At 63.4% G+C, this 14,957-nt stretch overlaps 2 non-coding genes across 2 annotated transcripts; both read right to left on the reverse strand.

Moving 5' to 3' along the window:
• Nucleotides 1-2,192: 2,192 nt before the first annotated feature.
• Nucleotides 2,193-2,274, reverse strand: MIR9-2 (microRNA mir-9-2). Its single transcript, NR_129009.2, has one exon. It is a non-coding gene; the product is annotated as a microRNA mir-9-2 (primary transcript).
• A 12,200-nt stretch (nt 2,275-14,474) lies between these two features.
• Nucleotides 14,475-14,547, reverse strand: TRNAR-UCG (transfer RNA arginine (anticodon UCG)). The gene has a single exon. It is a non-coding gene; the product is annotated as a tRNA-Arg (tRNA).
• Between the last annotated feature and the right edge of the window lie 410 nt (nt 14,548-14,957).

The following is a 14,957-nucleotide window of genomic DNA, read 5'->3' on the forward strand; positions in this document are numbered from 1 at the left end:
ACGGATGGGGGTGGTGGGAAGGGAGATGGAAGCCGAGCGGCGGGGACGGAAGGCAGACGCACAGGGTGAGGGGGTGGGAAGACCTGCTCCATTTCCTCCGAAATGAGGTCACGGTCTGCGCTCAGGCTCCCAGGTGCGCCGGGAGGGGGGGGGGGGGGGCTGGGACGCTGCCCACGGCCTGCCTGGCGGATCCTGGACCACGCGAGTCACCCTTCGCCAGCCGCTCGCCAAGAAAAGGGGAGCGTGACCTCTAAAAATGGGGAGGGGGTGCCACGCGGGACCCAGGAAAGCCTGCTGACGACCTCTGGGGAGGACCCCTGGGGGGACAGAGCGGAGGGCCGCGGAGTCTTCCTGCCCGTTCCCTTTTCTTCTCGTTTGCGTTTTATTCTCAACAGCTCCCACCTCCACGTGGCTCCACATTCAAAAGGTGACACCGTGAAGGGTCCCTCCTGCCAGCTGGCTACCTGAGCCGGGCAGGTCCTGGCCCCAGGGGCGCCAGGTTTCCCTCCTGGACCGTTTGAATGTCCACCTTGTCCACATAGAACCTATTTTCAAAATCACCTTGGTAAGCAAAGGCCAAAAAAAATAAATTTTTTTTTAAAGAAGGCTTTTGAAGGAATGAAAATGGGAAGACACTTGTGTCATTTCAAGTGTGCACTGGGCAGGGCCCGGGGAGGGAGCCGGGAACGCGGGCCTGTAGGTATCTGGGCCTCCCTCTGCACGCGGGAGCTGGGTGACCTGGCGGGGGGTGGGGGGGGGGTCCCTCAGGCCTCCCCGTCTGCCTCCTGGTGTCGGTGAGGGAAAGGGGCCAGGGGACTGGGTCTGAGTGGTGGCCCAAGTCTCTTCCAGCTTGACTGTCATAGCACCCACACACCCACACTACCCAGAAGCCCCCCCCCCCCAAACCCTCAGGGGGCTCTGAACACACACACTGAACCCTCCTTCTCTGAGGCAGGGCAGGGGGTTCCCCAAGCTTACAGAAGCCGGGCGTTGGGACTGTTTGGGGGCGTTCGGGAGAAGAGTGACCTGGGGACGGATAAGGACCCCAAGAGGGACAGACCCAAGCGCCCGGTGCTGTGTGGGCCCCACGCCCCAAGCCTTGAACTAAGAGGGGCTGGGAGCCTTCGGAGCCGGGTGTGCTGCCTCGGGTTGCCATGGAAACGGAATGCAGATTTCCCCCAATTGCTTTTTTATTTGCTAGACATTGTAATACATCTTATGTTGCGACTGGGTGTGGGGGGGGGGGTGCGGGGAGGGAGCAGGGAGAGGGGCTGTCGGGGAGCTGGCCTGCACCTTTGAGGCACTCGGGGAAGTTGGGGAGGTGCGGGCGGGAGTGGCTCCGGCCCCCGGCTGGTGCGGAGGTGGCGCGGGGCTGAGCGGGTCCCTCCCGCCCACCCGCCGGCGCCGGGTTTGTCTGCAGGGGCAGGGCCGGCCCGTCCGTCCGGGAGGGAGGCCCCCGGCCCGGCCCCTCGCCATTGAGCTCACTCCTCGCCAGTTCTGCTCCGCTTCACGCTGCACACAGACCCCCCAACCGCACACAAAGGCAGCTGCCAGAGCCCGTGAAAAGTGATCAAATTATCAAGAACTTGACCTCACCGAGGGGCGAAGCTCCGGCAACCCCCAAGCCGCATGCTAATGGCGCGCGGGGCCGACTCGTCGAAGAATTCCATAAAGGCCGCATTGTTGGCGGCGGGGCAGCCCCGGTGCACCCCTGCGCTCCCGCCACCCCCACCCCCGACCCGCCGCTGTCTCTCTCTCTCTCTCTCCCTCTCCCTCTCTCCCTTCGCATTTGCATCCCAAAATCCTCGTCCCAGCCTCCGGGACGGGATTGTTCCCGCCTGATTTATGGGGTGAAGGCGAAGGCTGGCGCCTTCCCCGCCAGCGACCCCTCTGCAACCCCACCCCACCCCTCCGCTCTCCCCCCCATGCCCCGCTCCACTTTGGGGTTCCCGCTTCGGCGCTGGGGGACGTGTGGGGGGCGAGGGAGGAGGAGTTAGGGGACAAGCTGGCAAGTTCCTCCGGGGACGAGAACTGTCCCGGAGAGAGAGAGCGCCGAGGGCAGGTACCTGGTCCGGGCGCGGCCGCTCCGCCGGGCTGGGTCCGCTGGGCCGGCGCTGGGCTGCTTCGGGCTCCTGTGGCTCGCGCGGGCCGGGGCGGCCGGCGGGGCGGGCGCTCGCACGCAGAAGTTGTGGGAGTCATTTCTACTTTCGGTTATCTAGCTTTATGACGGCTCTGTGGCACTCATACAGCTAGATAACCAAAGAGAGAAACGGGCCTCCCTTCGCCACCGCCGCTGCCGCGCCGTGGGCCCCACGTGCCGCCGCCCGCCAGGCGCGGGGACGGGAGCGGGCGCCGCCCCCCGGGATCCCCCGTCGGGGGGGGGGGGGCACGCGGGGAGCCAGAGGAGACCGACAGACACACAGACACCCTGACTCCCACCACCGAGGCCGGCGGCCCCCGCCCAGTCCCCTCCCTCTCTCCCTCCCTCCCTCCAGCGCCCTCCCTGCGCGCTCTCCGCGACCCCCCCGTGCTGTGCGCCCGGGCGCCCGCGCCGGCGGCCCGCTCCGACGGCGTCCCGGGCGCGCTCAGGGCGCCGGAGCGATGCGCTCGGCAGCCTCGGGCGCCCCGGCCGCCCCCAGCGCACTGGCCCGCCAGCCCTCCTCTCGCAGGCTAATCGCCCCGCGGGGAAGTGACGTCAGTCCCGGCACCGGCCAATCACAGGCCCCCATTCAAATCCCAGCCCCCTTCCCGCGCTCCGCACCGCCCAGCCTTTCAATGGCCTCGGCGTTCACGGCCTCCCCTCCCGGAGAGCAGGGCAGCGCCCCCTCTGCCCTCCAAAGCGCTCGGGCCGCGCGCCCGGGGTGCGCGCCGTCTGGCCTTCCCTCCAAGCTCCTCTGCCTCCCCCTTAAAGCCCGGGGTAGCCCGGCAGCCCCCCGCGGACCCTCAGAGTTAGGGAGCTCCCGCGGCCAGGTTTGGGGACGCGCCTGCTGGGGCGTGGTGAAGGGCTCTCCAGGGCGTGCGCCCTGGGGAGGCCGAGAGCCGAGAATAGGAGCCGTTTCACCTTCAGCTTCCCTCCTCCTCTCCCCGCCCGGCACCTTGCTGTAGACCCAGCCCACGCGCGGAGACTCGGAGGGGAGGGAGCACCGAAGTGTCCTGGTGTGCGCGGTCCCACCCACAGCCCCTGGCGCGCGGCGGCGGTTCCGGGCCACGCTCCCCCGGGGGCCAGGCCCTGGCGCTCGGTGCAGCCTGCTGGGTCCTTCCCGCTCTGAGAGCATCAAGAAAGTACAACCCATGGCGCCTGCCCCCTCGGAGATGTCCTAGGCCCCAACGGGTTACATGCTGGTTACATTCGCGTTCCATCGACAAACCAGAGCACAAAGCCGAGCCTCCTCGGCCTCCTCCTAGGGCGCTCCACACACACACACCTGAGCTCCCACGGAAAGGGGCTCGGCTGCCACCTGGATCCCCTAGAATCACCCCACCTGAGCCTGACCCCAGACCTGGAGGCCTCAGGAAAGCCTTCCAGTGGCCCAGGGGCGCCCCTTCTTGCTCCCCCCAGCCATCACCCCCTTCCTCTTGGACGCTCTGAGAGCTGGGGAGAGATTCGGCACAAAGCACCCATGAGGGTCCCTTTCAGTAGGGCCTGGGGCGCTGAGCAGCTCCTAGCCAGGCCACCCCCTTTCCAAAGAAGAGGGGGGGGGGGGACGGGGAGGATGGTTCGGAAAGCCTTTCGTGATTTTTTTCCAAATATCCCTTTCTCCCCTCAAAAGGACACATCTCCCCTTTTGCCAAGTTCCCGATTTGGCCAGGTGCCTGCTGCACCACCCCCCACCCCCTGCTAGTCTCAGCTTGGTTGTATTTCCATCCTGATCCTAGACCCCGAAGCACCCCACCTCCTTCCTCCCCAGCCAGCTTGTGCCAGACCAGGCCTGGTGTGTACACCTCTCCCTCCAAAACCCCTTTGCTCACGCCAAGGGAGCCAGACAAAGCGGCCGCTGGAGAAGGAGGGCGAGGCCCGGCAGCCCTGGGGAAGGAACCGCCCGAATTTGGGCCCGAGATAGTTAATTCCAAAGCATTACCATCATTGGGAGGTGCCCCTTGCTTCCCCTCCTCCCGCAGCTCCTGGACCCGGAGTCTCCCCTTCTTGGCTTGTATGTGTGTGTGTGTGCCTGCGCGCGCGGCCTCCAGAGTCCCCGTCTGTTAGGGTGACCCGGTGGGAAGGGTGGGGATGCGGAGGTGGGAAAGGGCAGAGAAGCGGTTCACCTGTGAGAGAGGGAGGGGGAGGGGACGGAGGGGAAGAGAGAGCAGGAGGGAGTCCCCGGGAGTGCGATTTAAGCAGGAGGCTGCACAAAATGGCTCCGCAGCGAGGCTCACGCGGAACACGGCGGCGGCTGCAGGCGCTGGAGGCCCGGCTGGCACGCGGGAGGGCGGCGGGGGCTCTGGGAGAAAGAATGAAAAGCCTGATTTGGATGCAGTTCCGGATGCGGGAGGCCACCGTCCTGGGGCCCGCAGCGGTGCTCCCCTCTTTGGGAAACTGAGTCCCTGGGTGGCGAGCAGGCGAGGCTGGCCCGGGAGGCCCCCACGCCCCGCTTTGGTGGGGCGGAGCTGGGGTCAGCGAGCCCTCCGTGTCCACCAAAGGGGCCACGGGGAGACCTGGTGTCCAGGCTGTGGGCTGTGGGAGGAGGCTGCTCTGCGGGGTCAGGACCGGGCTGCGGCCTCCACGCGCAGCTGAGACAGGAGGTGGCCCAGGGGGTGCCAGCCTGAGCCACATTGTGTGGGCCGGGCACCGCCCGCTGGGGGCGGCCGGCTGCGGGGCAGGCTGACTCCAGGCCCGGTGTGCGATCGCCCTTCCCTATGCCATTCGTTCTATGTCATTCGTCCCACACCAGCCCCCTAGCCTCGACCCACGGGGCCCTAAGGTCACGGGAAAGCAGGCGCTGGGTCCGGCTGAGCGCTGGGGCGCAGAGACCACAGCCCCAGAGGCGGCGCCAGGCCCTGGCCATGGTGCTGAGGGCGGCGCGGGCCCGGCCTCTCTCTCCAGCGCTGCTGTTGGCGGAACTTCCCCGGTTTCCACCCCACAGTCCCAAACCTGAGCTCCAGAGAAATCAGCAGCTACCAGGGCAAAGGGCAGGCGCCAAGGGAGCCCCAAGGGGGCAGGGGTCTCCTCAAAAGGATCCGGCTTCCTCCCAGGTGCCTCCATCTGAGCCCCCATCCCTGTGTCTACAAAAATGCCCTCCCCTGTTGTAGCCTGCAGATCCACACAACTCGCAACCCCCTCGCATAGTAGACACACACTTGGCCCAAACACCCATCTTGCCTTGTGCACGTGCGTGTGTGTGTGTGTGTGTGCGTGTGTGTGTGTGTGTGTGTGTGTGCACACACGTACACAAGGGCTCTGGTACCCATTGGTGACCTCAGCAGCCAGGGTTCCAGGCTGGCTTGGGCCCAGTTCCTATTTCCTGCTGGCGGTTACACAACTCAGGCGGGGGGTGTGGGTATGGCCACCCACTGGAGTGTGACCCCCTCCCCCCACATTTCAGGATGCCGTGAGGGAAGTAAGAGGTTAAGTGGAAGGAGAGTGGGCAGTTCTGACTTTGGACAACAGCCCTCTCCAGGCGCCCTGGTCCAGGGCGCAGAGCCTGAGGCCCAGGGACCTCCCCAAACTCCAGCCCAGACCTGACACTCGGCCCGGGACCCGTGCTCCTCCCCAGCCCCTCTGGGCCTTCCTCAGGGGACAGATCTGCAGTCACAATCGAGGCTCAGTCCAGGGGGCCCTTTGCCCACTGCTCCCTCCCTCCCTCGCTCCCTCGCTCCTTCCTCAGGCCTGAGCTTTGACAAAACCGCTCCTCCTGTTGTCGGGTCTAGAAGCCCAGCACTGGACTAGCTCAGAGGCCCCAGCGTCCTGCACCCGGGCCCCCAGCACCCCTACACCCACCTTCACCAACACCTGCTCAGCCGGGCTGTGGTGCCCTCTCTGGCCTCCACATTTGGCCTCTCTTTCCTCAAGCGGAGGCTTACACATGCGGTTTGTGGGCTCTGGGGAGGCCCAGGCTGGGCAGGAACCCAGAAACGCCCTCCTGGGAAGATTTGAGGGGAGCAGCACCCCTCCCTGGAGGCTCCTTCCTGGGGACCTTGCTCGGGGACCCCTCACCCCTGGGGACCCCTCACCCCAGCTTACCCTCTGGCCTCTGGCCCTTGATTGAATGCCAGACCTTCAAATTCCATTCTCTCCCTCTCTGTACCTGAAGACTCCCTCCCCTCCAGTATATGGGGAGGGACTCAGAAAAGAGCCCCCTTTCAGCCCAGCACCCCATCTCTCCCCAGTTACAAAGACGTGGCTATTTCTGGATGCATTCCTATTTCTCCTCCCGTGATCTGACCCCAGAGTCTCTCCCAGCTTCTGCCACCTTCCTGCCCTGCTGAAGGCCAGCCTGACCCCCCCCCCTCATGCCCCAGCCTTCTCCCAGAGAAGCCCTCCCCCCACAGCCTCCACCTCCCCCATCGCCCTCATTCCTCTCATACTCTGGCGCCTGGGCCGGAGGAGACACCCTCAAATAGATCTGAGAGGCCTGCTCCGGCGCCGGAGTGGGGAGCAGGACAGAAAGGGGTTCCCAACAATTCCCCATCACAGAGGCGGCCCCGCGTGCCATAAATCTTGTCTAGAGTGGGCGCCGTGAGTTGCATTATTTCCTAAACTATTCTTGCCTCAGGAAGCCACTTTCTGCGCTATTATTTGTGTGGGAGAGGGCATGAGAGGGCAGAGGGGATGTAGGGGCAGAGGTGAGGAAGGGGGGCGGCCCGGGGACTCCCCCCCCCCCCAAGGGCCTCGCTTTGGAAATATTCTCTCCTTTGGGCTAAACCCGTCTGCAGTCCCACAACTTCCATCTGGCCCCGCTCCCCTTCCCTTTTTGCAAACCCAGAGCCCTCACCTCTGGGCGCTTCCCACGACCCTCGGCCTTGGCCTTGATGATTTGTTGGGGCTGATGGGTCAGGCCCCGGACGCTGAACCCCGCCTCCACGCGCAGTCCGAGCGCACCCCTCACCCCACGCGGTGGCGATGGGACTGCCCGAGCCGCCCCTGCAGCCCACAGGACCCCAATGGGGATGCCCCAGCCCCGCTCCCAGTCCAGACCCGCGCCCTAGCGCTGCCCCAGCCCGGGCCACAGCGCGCGCGCGCCCGACCCGCTCCCCCAAATCAGAGACGCGGAGGCGCGGCACTTACGGACCAGGAAGGGGGCCGGGGACCCCGCGAGGCAGCGGCGGGGGTGGGGCGGCGGCGGGGACCGCGGCTCCGCGGCCCCTGATCTGGAGTGTCTCCCGGACTCGGGCCCGGCGGGGGCCGCTCTCCAAGGCGCCCCTGCCCCGGCGGACGCACGCCGAGAGCCGCGGGAGGCGGGCGCGGCGCGGTGGCGCGGGGGCTCCCAGCGGTTCGCGGCTGGTTCGCGGCTTCGCTGGGCTCTGAGCTGCTCCCAGCGCCGCCTTCGCTGGCGGGCACGGCCCGCAGTGACGTCAGCGCGGCTCCCCCGCCCCCCTCTCGTCGCCCCAACCAGTGCGGAAAGGAGGGGGCGGAGGCGGGCCGTGCGGGGCGCTCAGCCCGGCTCCCAGGCGCTTCCTTCCCCAGCCCGCGTGCCTCCAGCCTTTCCCGGGGAGTCGCGGCGCTGGGAGCCCTTCCTTCCCCGCGTGATGCCTGGGAGGTGGCGGCGAGCGGCGGGCGGCGGGTTGGATGCCTCGCCGGCCGCTCTAAGCGCAGGGACGCGGGCCGCTTTGGGGAGCATGGAGAGGTGACGGGATTGGGGAGGGGGGGTCTACTCTCTGGGCCGCAGAAGTGTCGGTTAGGTGAAGGGTATCTACGCTGGATTGGCAGGCAGATCTCGGGGGCCCCCATGTGAGCTCCGGAAAGATATTTTAGCTCCAAGGAAACGTGTCCCGTTCGCAGCCAAGGGTGCCTGCCCCCCAGGTTGGGTCCTGCTTTTCCAAGACCCGGTGGCGCCCCCAGCCCCACCCGCCCTGCGCGGTGCCCCTGCCAACGCCACCCGCCGGGCTGCCGGCCGCCCCGAGCCGCTGTCCAAATGCTGAACTCGGCCTCGGGAGCGGCTCGCTGCGGGCGGGCGCGCGCTCCCCGGCGCTCCGCGTGGCCCGCCCGCCCGCCGGGGCCGACTGGAGGTCCCCGCACGCAGGACGCGGATCCCGGGAAACTTCGCTGCTTCGGGATGGTGTTGGAAGCTCCGGGGCAGGAGGCGAGCGGCCAAGCGGAGGTGGGAGCGGAGGAGGCGGGCGGGGCAGCCGCGCGCCTCCTCGGGGGCCGCTGAACCGCCGTCTTCCGTGCGCGCCCTGGCCGCGCGCCCGGGGTCCCCGCCGCCGCCGCAGGGGACGTCCCTGCGGCTGAACTTGTCAGCCGGGTCTCCACATCCATCACCGGGCAGACAGACGGGCCAAGTTCACGAGCAGCGCTGTTAACCCCTTGCAAGCCGAGCGCCGCCCACAGGACGGAACCGCGCGCCCTCCGTTCCCGGAGGCAACACCCCTCCGCAGCGGCAGCCACCTCTACCCCTTTCTCCTTCTTCCCTCTTCCTCTCTTCCCCAAACAACGCAGGGAAAGGGAAAAGGCTAGAAAAGGGATAGAGGACTCGCCCCCCTCCCCCCCACCTTATGTGCATTTTCTGGCCTTTTTTTTTTTGGGGGGGGGGTCATTTTATTGACACTTTTGTCTTCATAACCTCCCCGGTTGCTTTTTCTTCTAAACGAGCTGGACACCAGGGTCACGGACAGCTTGTGCCAATGTCTTTCCTTTCTCCCGGGCTGTGCTCATGGTGCGTGGAAAAATTAGAAAGTTTTGAAAAAACATCGGAGAGAAAAAAACAAACAAACATGAACTGGCTTTCCTGGCTACACCGAGAGGCCTGACTTTCACAGAAAAAAACAAAAGAAGAGTCTAGAGCGCTGGTTGTGTGTGGGGAGGAGCGAGCAGGGGGGGTGGGGTGGGTGGGCACACACCCAACCTCGCTGAACTGGATGGGGAAAGTCAAACAAAACCCAGAGGGATCCTGCTAGACAGGGGGAGGGAGGGGAGAGAGAGAGAGAGGAGAGAGAGAGAGAGAAGAGAGAGAGAGAGAGAGAGAGAGAGAGAGAGAGAGAGAATTTGGATTCTGCGGCCCAGCACTCCCTCCCCCTCCCCCATCTCCGAAGCGCAGGAGACGCCTCTCCCACCCGCCCTGGCAGCCCAGTTCCCACCGGGGCCCAGAGTGGAAGCCTCCGGTGGGTGGGTGGGGGGGGGGCTCCCCGCGCCTGGCAAATGCTCCGCCCTTTGGGGGAACCCCCCGCCGCCCCCCCAGGAGAAGTTTCTCAGGCTCTCCCAGCGGGCGGCCGCCTGGGGGCCCCCTCCCCCTCCCCCTCCCCCCTCTCCCCATTGAATTCCGGGTGTCTGGGAGCTGGCGGCGCCGAGGGCGACCCACCAACTCTCCCCCTGGGCACTTTCTCACTCCCCACCCCGCCCCCCCCAGCCCCCAGCGCTTTCTTTTCTTCTCCCTGCGCTCTTTTTTTTTTTTTTTTTTTTGAAAGGAGGCACCCAGGCCCAGAACGTGTTCTGCAGTTTAACTACTTCCAAATTCTTTGTTCGGGTCACCCCGGGGCTCCATTGTCCACTATTGAGAGCTCGGGCGGGAGGGCGGTGCGCCCGGGCCCGCAGGCCTGAATCCATTAGGCCCGCCACTCGGCCCCTGCGGCCCCGCGGAGGCGCCGGCCAAGCCGGGGTGCCCGAGGCCCCCTTCTTGTCCCCTCCGCTTCTGCTGCGGCCTTTTTTTGGATGCCCCCCTGTGGGGAGGCAGGAGGCTGAGGTCCCACCCTGTCTGGGCACCGGTGCAGGCCTTGTAGGATTCTTTTTTTAAAAAAAATTTTTTTTTATTTTAATAAATGTATTTTATTGATTTTTTTTTACCGAGAGGAAGGGAGAGGGATAGAGAGCTAGTAACATCAGCTGCCTCCTGCACGCCCCCTACTGGGGATGTGCCCGCAACCAAAGTCCATGCCCTTGACCGGAATCGAACCTGGGACCCTGGAGTCCGCAGGCCGACCGCTCTATCCACTGAGCCAAACTGGTTTCGGCCAAAAAAAAAAAATGTTTTTTAAAAATTAATTTCAGGCCTTGACCGGTTTGGCTCAGTGGATAGAGCATCGGCCTGCAGACTGAAAGGTCCCGGGTTCGATTCTGGTCAAGGGCATGTACCTTGGTTGCGGGCACATCCCCAGTAGGAGGTGTACAGGGGGCAGCTGATTGATGTTTCTCTCTCATCGATGTTTCTAACTTTCTATCTCTTTCCCTTCCTCTCTGTAAAAAATCAATAAAATATATTTAAAAAAATTAATTTCAGGGACAGAGAGATTGAAACATCAATGATGAGAGAGAATCATGGACTGATTACTTCCTGCACGTCCCCTACTGGGGATAGAGCCTGCAACCCGGGCATGTGCCCTGACAGGGAATCGAACCTACGACCTCCTGGTTCTTAGGTCGACCTTCAACCACTGAGCCACGCCGCTGGGCTCTTGCAGGAGTCTCCCGACTCAGTCCCAGTCTGCACGCCCTCCTCACTCAGGGCCCTGGACACCTTGTGGTTTTCTGCTGGGCCCTTGGAGGGGCCGGCCTCTGAGGAGGGGGGAGCCAGATCTCCGCACGGGGTGGAGGAGCAGCCGACATCACCCCCTGCATCCCCCTCCCCCCGCCTGCTCCTCTGCAGCGCCCCAGCAGCCTGCCGGCCCCCCTCCTCTCTTTCCAGCTGGCTCAGGCCTCTCCTGCGTTAAGAGCGTGAAGGGAGCCGGCCTCCCCAGCAGGGACAAGAGGAGCCCTGACCCAAGACGTGGCTTCCAGGTTCCTGGGGGGCCAGGCTGCCCCGCCTCCCGCCGCCTCCCCCTCTCCTGCCTCGGGTCCCAAGGAGACAGAGAGCGTGAGGGCACGCCCGTAGGACCTCAGGACATTAAGACGTCAAAGCCCCTTCCCTTTAGGTCTGAGGGTCTCTTGGGGGCCCATCAGCCAAGCACAAAGGAGGAAATCTCAGGGGGAAAGTTGCTGAGACGTGGCAGGGGATGCAGCTCCTTGGTGCTCGCCTGGGGATGGGCTCCAACGCCCGTGCGCCCCAGAGAGCGCCCCTCGGGTTCGGTAAGGAGGCGGACCCCCCCCCCCCTCGCCCCGAGCCCACCAAAGGCCTGAACGTGAAGCTTGAACCTGCGCAAGAACCAGGACCTGAACAGGGTGAGACTTCGCAGAACCCACCGCGGCCTAGGTGGACGGCGGCGGTCCGACCAGCGCCCCCTGGCGTCTCCGCTGAGCTCGTGCAGTGCCGCCCTGCCGTCCCCCTTCGCACCGGGTTGCAGACCTGGAGCTGGGAGGCCGGAGCCCGGTCTTCCCCCGACACCCCCCCTCCCCGCCCCCAAGACCTGGCCGGGCTACGCCGAGGCTCTTGCAGGACAACAGGGTCTCCCAGGATCCCACCCCCCCACGCCCCACTCCTTCCGTCCTACCTACAGTCCCGGGTCCTTCCTTTGGACGGTCCTGAGCTCGCCAATATCCGGCCCCGGGACGCGGCTCCCCGGCGCTGTCCAAATGCGCCCTCTGGCGGGGGTTCCCGGGATGTGCAGGCGCACGTGGCTGAGGCTGCTGTGGGCGGGGCGGGAAAGACTCCGGACCCTCGGGGGTGCAGGTCTGACGGTTTGGGAGTAAAAGTCCCTTCGTGGTAAGTCTGAGGATCTCTTGGGGGTCCCATCAGTCAAGCACAAAGGCGGAAGCCCCATGAGAAATGTTCGTAAGACGTGGCAGAGAGGAGGGCTCACGTCCCCGGGTACCCTCCCTCAGCAGGAATCAGTGTCAACCATTTCTTTCTTTAAATGAAGACATTTTAAGAAATATATATCTTTTAGTCCTAGCCAGTTTGGCCCAGTGGATAGAGCAGCGGCCTGCAGACTGACTGAGGGGACTGAGGGTCCCGGGTTTGATTTTGGTCAAGGCCACATGCCGGGGTTGCAGGCTTGATCCCCAGTACGGGGTGTGCAGGAGGCAGCCGATTAATGATTCTCTCTCATCACTGATGTTTCTATCTCTCCCTCTCCGAAATCAATAAAAATATATTAAATATATATATTTATATCTTTTACTGATTTCAGAGAGGATGGGAGAGGGAGAGAGAGAGAGGAGAGGGAAACATCAATGATGAGAGAGATCAGTGATTGGCTGCCTCTTGCACGCCCCACATTGGGGATTGAACCCGAAACCCGGGCAGGTGCCCTGACAGGGAATCCAAACGTGACCTCCTGGTTCATGGGTTGACGCTCAACCACTGAGCCACACCGGCTGGGCAAGGGTCAACCATTTTTGTCCTTGCCGAGGATTCTTACTCCAGGGCAGGGCACCTGCCTGGCCTGAAGCCGCCTTGTGAGAGGGGCAGGTATCTTGATGGTCATTGCCTGGCACTGGGTTGCTCTCCCAATGGCTGTCAGGCAGGCCCAATTACAGCCTCCCCCGGAGGTGACATTTAACTAGGCCGAGGATTCTTCCATCCTTTGTACCACACACGCCTTCTTAGAATAATGCCTTTAAATGCACAAAATACACAGAATTACACAGGAAAGCAAAGGTAATGAAATCTTAGAAAGAAAAGGGAGTATGTATTTTTTGGTTAACTCATTAAATAATGAGATCTGGCGGTGGCCTAGTAACATTGTTATTTGGAAGTGCGATTAGTGTAAACAATACAATGAGCCCTGGCCGGTTTGGCTCAGTGGATAGAGCATCGGCCTGACAACCAAAGGCTCCCCGGTTCGATTCCGGTCAAGGGCACGTACCTCGGTTGCAGGCTCCTCTCTGGCCAGGGCCCTGGTCAGGGCCCCTGCAGGAGGCAACCAATCGATGTGTTTCTCTCACATCGATTTTCCTCTCTCTTCCACTCTTTCTAAAAATCAGTGGAAAAATACCCCCGGGCGAGGATTTAAACCAATTTTAATAAAATAAAAGATTGAGAAGCGCCTGGCCAGCGTGGTTCAGTGGTTGAGTGTCAACCTATGAACTAGGAGGTACCGGTTTGATTCTGGGTCAGGGCACATGCCCGGGTTGCGGGCTCGATCCCCAGTGCGGGGCGTGCAGGAGGCAGCTGATCAATTCTTTCTCATCATTGATGTTTCTCTCTCTCTCTCCTTCTCTCTTCCTCTCTGAAATCAATGAAAAAAAAAATTGACAAGCTAATTATCCCCTTGACCAAAAGCAATACATTGGAAAATCTGCAGCAACCGTAACGTTATGAAAATATACATGATTGCTCTTGGGTACTGCTGCTAATACCCCTGTGGCTGGTGGCCTAACCTCATCATCGAAGGAAATGCTACATTTCGGTAGGAATAAGTAATGAACGCGTCTTCCCCACTCAGGGACTCCCCGATGCACAAGGAGAGCCTTTCCTCTCGGTATTTTGGAAAAATGTCAGGGGCACAAGGTTAAGTGTGGGGGGGGGGTAGAGGGGGGAGAGAAGAAAACGGATTATAAAACGGTGAGTTTTCAGCTCATTTCACTTTTTTGCCAAAAGAAAAAATAAACAAGGAAACATTCGTGTGTATGTTACACACAGCCAGAACAGGAGGGCTTTTCTGTCTCTCAGGGGGGCCAGGGGGGCGGGGCGGGGCCAGCCCACAGGGCGGGCGGGGAGGCGTGTCCTGCCCATCTCCGCCCCCCACTCCGAAGTCAGGGCCTCACTTCCGATCGCGGTGTCCCGGCACCTGCACGGGCAGGGAGGTGGGGACGTTTTGTCCCTCATCAGCTATGGGGGACCTGCCGGAACCCCGCTTTCCTGGGCCGCGCAGCTGGGTCTCCAAGCTCTCGTTATTCGCGTGCGCCCCATCCTGCGTGGCACCCCACAGCTCGTCCACCACGGGGCGCGGGGAGCCCGGCTGGGGAGGCACCTGGAGCAACAGGAGGTGGATGCAGGGACCACAAAGACTGCAAAGCACCCCCTGGAGGAGGCTCCCCAGGCGGAAGGAAGCCGGACGCGCTTGGCCGGATGGGGGGATGGGAGATGGGGAGGTATTTACAACCGCGGGCCGGATTTGGGGCTCCACAAAAGGCAGCGTGTTTACCCATCACAATGGCCCAGACGGGGAGAGGCCGCCCGGGGCTGACGAGGGAAGGGGGGCTTCCTTTCCGTTCCTGCGCAGCCATTGAATTGAAACCGGGATTTCCGCTTGGGATGCGCTTCCTTCTCCACTCTCCCCCCTCCGCGTGGGGGTACCTTTTAGAGCTGCGCCCCGTTAGCCCGGGGCACGCAGACGCGCACTTTCACGGGGGACGTGCGGAGCGTGGAGCGTGGGAACCGTTACTTCCGCAGGTCGGGGCGCTCGCAGGCTTCAAAGCGGGGCGGTCATGGGCACAAACCCAGAGCAGTCTGAGCACTTCGCTCCCGGGACGTGGAATAAATCGAAAAAGTATGACGAAACCCCCACGACCGCGGCAGGACTCGAACCTGCAATCTTCTGATCCGAAGTCAGACGCCTTATCCATTAGGCCACGCGGCCACCCAAGATTCGGAGCCGTTTGGATCGGCTAAAAAGTCTCATGACCACGTTTGCCTGGGGCCAACCCAACTGCTCCGTGAGCAGGGGAGGTTGGACCCTGATTCCCAGGGTTTTGCTGGGTGGACCCACCCGGAAGTCTCTTTTCCCCCCCGCGGGCGGACCGGTCCACTTGCGGGCCTCCTATTGGCCGCGTGGGGAGTCTCCCCGCCCGCCTCTCGGGGAAGCCGCGGGACCGTGCGCGGCGCAGACGGGAAGTTGCGGCTGCCAGCGGAGCGCACGGGGCACGGGGAGGCCACACGCCACCCCGAGGCTGCGTAGGCCGCGCGGAGGAAGCAGCCGCGCCGCTGGCCTGGGGTCGGGAGCGGCAGGCCCGGAGGCCCTAGGCGGACCGAGGTTTCCGCGGGCTCGGC

Source organism: Eptesicus fuscus, chromosome 25 (assembly GCF_027574615.1).
Source record: "Eptesicus fuscus isolate TK198812 chromosome 25, DD_ASM_mEF_20220401, whole genome shotgun sequence".
NCBI lineage: Eukaryota > Metazoa > Chordata > Mammalia > Chiroptera > Vespertilionidae > Eptesicus > Eptesicus fuscus.